Here is a 6000-nt window from a genome sequence, read left to right as displayed (position 1 = left end):
TTGCTCTCATTCAGAGAGAGGAGGGAGACTCAATGGAGGTAGCTTACGCCCACACAGCTGAGACATCCCCCAGGAAACAGGGTGGTCACCCACTCGAGAAAACCGGGAAAAAGTCGAGAGTTGGGAGCAATCGGGAAATTATCCGCAAAAAGCCTTGATATTCCCTTCAGTTTTGTTGGATTGAAGACAATAAATGATGTGAGAATCAATAAAAAATGATAATCAATCATAATGAAACCAAAATAATTGCACAGGAGAGAGAGAATAAAGTAGTTAACGTTAGCATCAAACAAGAGGGGCTATTCACTCGCCTCGGCGGAACCATAACTTAAGCTCGAAGAAGCATAACAGATACCAGGCTTTGTATACCCCAACATAGAAGGGCCTTAGTGGTAAAGAGGCCGCTGCGCTAATCGATTCACATTTAATTCATCTAACTGTAATCGTTTATTATTTTACCTGATACATAGTTCTTCTTTCCACCGTTTTGGGGATTTTAGATAAATGCGGAACTTTAATGTTTTACAGAAAATGCAGAAAAAATCGTAGCAAAGTAACTACAAAATATCACTATCAAATTTTCTGGCTTCACTTGGAGGAACTACGTATCTATAGTATGAAATAATTCACTTTTTAATGTCCCACAAAACTTCATTTCCCCGAACCTGGGTTTCCAGTAATAGATATCTAGTAGTTGATAATGGCTATCTAGTAGTTGAAACCCAAGGTTGGAATAATAAAGTTTTGTGGAACATTAATAATTGAGTTATTTCGCTCTATCACTACAAAGAAATTGAATTCGGAAGGAATTTTATTCCTACAAATGAATAGCCACCCAGGCAGAAAAAACACTGTCATCGCTTCTCAAACGTCCCGCACCTTCTACCTAATTCCGGCTCTAGCCACTGGGTCCCTTTATATATATCAGTATACACCTACAGTCTCTTCTTTCATGCCTCCCAGCTTCCGCCAACCCTTCCCGCTTTAAAAGCTGGGGCGCTTCTATCGAGGGTCACCCAAACGGTTCTGTTCACACTTCCTTTGAGCGTCCATTCTCTCACAAACCAACCAAACCTCATCCTCGTCTCGCTTTTATCCGTCTTAGGTCCAGCAGCTCGTGTCGCATTCGGTGCTAACCAACCCTTCTATGCTGTTTCCTTCCTGGGATCCTCAAGGTTGGGTCCAAATATTGGGTCCTTAACCTCATCCCACGCAGCAGAGTTCTCTGTAGTAGGCGAGACGTATCGCTGGTGATATTTTTGGATGAGAAAACAAGGGATATAATACCGATCTCTCAGTTAGAAGGGGCACTTCAAACTGAAAACCATACTACCAAAATCGCTTTGACCTTTCTCCAATTAGACCTGGATCGAATCACTAATGGAGCGGATTTCGGCTTAGTGTACAAGTTGACACATGGAAGCTTTAGAAGAAGGTGGCCGAGTTCTAATGAGAAAAAAATTTTTTTCAGGACTTCTGAGTATAAATTCACAAGCAATGGGAAATATCATCCTCAAGAGGAGGCACCAATGCCTATCGACCCGTCGTATTTTGCCTCTTTCTATAGTATTTACTCTTTTAAAACGTAAGTCATCATCATAAAATCTGCAGGTTTTACAGAGTAGACTTGTGCCAACACTTTATTAAATCTAACATGCATTAAATTAAAAAAGATGAGACATAGTACAAAGTGGCGTAAATATGGAGGGGATGAGGGGATACATCCCCCCCCCAAAGCCTCAGAGAAATAAAAGAATATTGAAAAATACTGTCTAGTTTTGGCATATATTATCTGCATCGGCTTAACGTTATGGATCATTTATTAATGATATAAAATGTGTTTCCTGTTATGTAACTATCCAAAAATTTTTCCCGGATCCCCCTGGATGATGATTGCCTGGGGGGAGGACCCCTTGTCCCCCCAAAGCATATTCCTAGTTACGCACACACCTGATATTATATACCTGGGAAAGTGGTAAAAGGGACAGTTTTATATACATGCCTAGGCTGATATACCTATGAAAATTTCTAGGTGATACCGTTAGTTTTGAACAAACAATACGTCTCGAAAATAGACCGGTAGAGCGGGAATTATGCATTCTCTAAAGTCTTTTTTCGTCTCACACGAAAATTTAATAATTCTCCGGGAAAAAGATTTTGACTTCCTTCATCCCGATTTCCTCGAAAGAGTTTAGCAAAGATAATGCCTACCCACCCGGATTTAAGAAATTCCACGACCCGACATTTGTTTGGGGAGTTTTAAAGCAAATATTTTTGAAAGAAATAAGCAGAAATTCAATTCCAGGTCAATGAGTTTAAAGCTGCAAATTGTCCCTGCGATTTTTAAAGTTGGAACGAACTGATATCACTAGTTTTGACCTATTTAACTCAATCGGTAATCAACAATGAGTTTTGTATTTTTTTATTACAAGTACTTTACATTCCGAGCGACCAGAACTGAATGGAACATGATAATGCGCATTAGTATCCCGTTAATAATGATCGTGCATGAAAGAAGAACGCCGGTGGCCATACGAGTAAAGCGCTGATGACTGCGGTAATTTATGAGATTGAATTTTTCTTTAATATATATTGATATGCAGGCACACATTATCACTCGGAATAAATTAAATTCGCTTCCATAAGCGAGAGGAAATTACTCAACTTGGGGCTTTTGGAATGCTAAAATACCTTAATGAAATATTCAAGAGCAGTTATCTCGCACGCTAAAAGAATGATGATACTTACATGAAAATAGGCTGACAGTGAAAAACCAAAATACTTGACACAGAAAAAAAGTTTCGATACAATACTTCGCATTGAGTATTTTTACAATGTGAATTTAATTCAAAAGATATATAAAAACGGCATTACGGTATGACTTGGTTAAATGGTTTACACTAAAATCAAGGATGGATATGAAAAAACAAGAAAAAAGTATAAAAAACGCTCAAATAAGAGGCAAAAAGGTGGGAAAGTCTACCGTAAGGAGAGGTAAGAGATGCGAGAAAAACTCCTGGCCGAAAATAATCATCGAAATGAATTGTAGAAAAAGTGCGAGAGATATGGGGTGATGAAAGTGGGAAATGGAATGTAGAACTATCGATAAAACGGGAGGAGACCAAGAGGCGGAGCTGAACAGAGATTTTTGCGGACAGGAGAGAAATTAAAAGGATTAAGTATTTGGCGGAGCAAAGCAAGAAACCAGCAATGCCACAAGTGAGATGCCCTATAAAAAGGCATTGGGGTTGGATAAAGGGATGGAGTTTTAATGTGGACGCGGGAGGAAGAAGAGTTTAATTAGGGGCGAAACAGAAGGCTTCCAGGGGGGGGGGGGGTTGAACGAAAGATACGGAAAAGTATTGCGGTCGGAGAGGTATAAAAAATATATGTATGAGAAAAAGTTAATGGAAAGGGAATTTCCAGGGTCGAGAAATGGTGAACGGAGATGGGCGTCAGGAGAGAAATTAAATGTCTCTTTTTTGCCACGGATTCTGGGTACAAAATGCAATGGGCGGATAGTGCGGTTCAAAAATTTAGACTGACGGTAGCGCACGTACGTAGCGAAAATGGAGTGCACGTTCCCTGCAATTACCTGCACGCCGCGAGCCCAACACGGCTGTATTCCGGTCAGAAGTGCGGCAGAATAGTTACGTGAATCGTGGCCAAACGGGTATATGCTAATGAGTCACTCCAATTATATGTTCAATATGAGAAAGTTTAAAAAGCCTCACAACAACACTTTAAGTTATGCTTTAGCCTCAAATGCTGACACTTACTTTCATTTTCCTTGCAAAGATGCCCATGTTCGAGAGAAATAACAAAGACGCATTGCGATAATTGCCTTATATTTCATTTTTTTCTTGAAAGAACAATTAACAACATAGATCACTGCGCCTATAAGGCTATAAATATTTGCAAAATCTATTGTGGATAGGGATTAAAAATAAATTTCGTGTGTAAAATTAAGTAATAAAAGCAAAATAATATTTCTTACTAGTCATTCATCATGAAAGCATTACTGTACGCAACATGTGGCAACATTATGCACAACGACAAACTTCCTAAAGGTATTATATCAATTTATAAAAAAAAATTGAAAAACATCACATACACAACTCATATTTAAGATGCATTGGATTTGGAGGAATTTGGAAATTTAATATTATGCTGGAAAATATTAACAGAACGAGAACAGCTCATTTATTTGTATCTCAGTCTCAGGCATAAAAATACCGAAATTGATGCTGAAACCTTCTGGGTGCATTCGAATAAATCTGAGTCAAAGGGAAAAGACGGAAAAAATTCCAATAAAATATCATTTGCAAGAGACGTGGCACAAGTTACTGCGTTCACTCGACCACTTTCCGTCGTAAATTAATTTTGGGAATAACTGGAGAGCAAAGACATACGACATCAATTCGAGATAGCGAGTCGTTCTACAAGCTTTAATGGAATCCTCTCCGAATCACTCCCGTTGGAACTGGTACACTATGATCCCCGTTCACCCGGCTTAAATGGCAAGAGAATTTCTGCAAAGGTGCATTTCTCTTTTTACCTCGTATTGATTGACTCGTTCCCATTTGAAAATTAAAAAAATATGGGTTCATGAAGCTGAGTCTAGTCTCTCTACCGGATATTATTCTCACCAAAGCTGCTACAAGACTTAAATGGATGAGATTTTCCATTGCAAGAGGGGTTATGTGGATTAGCACAACGGGTATTGGATGAATTTTTAGGCTCACAAACAACAGTGGCACAGCCTGAGACAGATTGCGAAACTCTGATGAATTTCCCATTTAAAGCCAAAAGGAGTAGTGCTAATTCCTCCAACTCTCGACTTATGCAAAAAAATATAATACTCGTACTTCGAAAACAACCTACAAAGCTAGTGTATAACAGATAACTCTCTTTATGCCTTCCGTAGAATGTACAAGCTAGTTTTTTGCCTGGAAAAGATGAGATGCAAAGCTATTCCATAGGGAAATATTTATAAATATAGCCCCTTTCAAACCACCTCGGAGATATTTCGGCCGGAATGAACACTACGCTACACATTGGCTCAAAAGCACAAGCGCACATGATATGGGGTGAGCTTTTACCAAACATTCACCGTTCAAAGCAATAGGGAGACTAACATTACAAGGAAGCGGCACATGTTTCCAATGCACTCACTGTTTATGAATATTGCTTTCAATGATATTATCCATTTTGAAATTTTTGAAGAATATTGAGATCTCCTGTTAAACATTTTTCAATATCATGCGCAAATAAATTCTCCTTAATATTTTTCAGAGGAAATTTTTTAAATATTTGAAATATAAAGGCAAATTTCAGCAGGTGCTCGACAGTCTCAAGGGTGTGAATTTCAGGATGAAGCCGAAGTTTTATAAGTGTGATTCGACATGATAAAGATGGAACACAAAATGAGATGTGTCTCCTTAATGTTCCCTTCATGATGTTTGGAGAAAAATGTGAAAAGTAGGTCATTTAACTGTAATTCATGAAGAGATAATCACTTTTTGAGATGCATCAGTTAATTTAAACGTATGTTATTATCTAAATAACAAAGCAGAGTTTCAGAAATTTGCATAAGTAAATTAATTTGAATCATATTTTTTACGTTTTATTAATTTACCCGTTCTCATTGAAAAATATAACAATATGGGTTCTTGAAGCTGATTCTAGTCCCTCTACCGGGTGTTATTCTTATCAAATCTGCTACAAGACTTCAACGGATGAAAGTTTTTATGATGATTACTAGGTTAAAGTGGCAAACTATGATACTAGCAAATGAATGACTTTTGACTATCTTTGGAAATATTTGGCTGTCATGTAACCATGATGGTCAAAATGATTGCAAATCTGTGTGCTCGCTAAGGTAGATTGTACACCAACGAAATATCAATACGTAAACGTAATTTAATCGAAACCTGAAGCTTGTTCGTTATGGAAGGGCTCTATATCAGCAATGAAAGACACATAGTTACTTCCACAATT

This window comes from Ischnura elegans, chromosome 7 (assembly GCF_921293095.1).
Source record: "Ischnura elegans chromosome 7, ioIscEleg1.1, whole genome shotgun sequence".
Taxonomy (NCBI): Eukaryota; Metazoa; Arthropoda; class Insecta; order Odonata; family Coenagrionidae; genus Ischnura; species Ischnura elegans.
Note: the sequence above shows the minus strand (reverse complement) of the source record.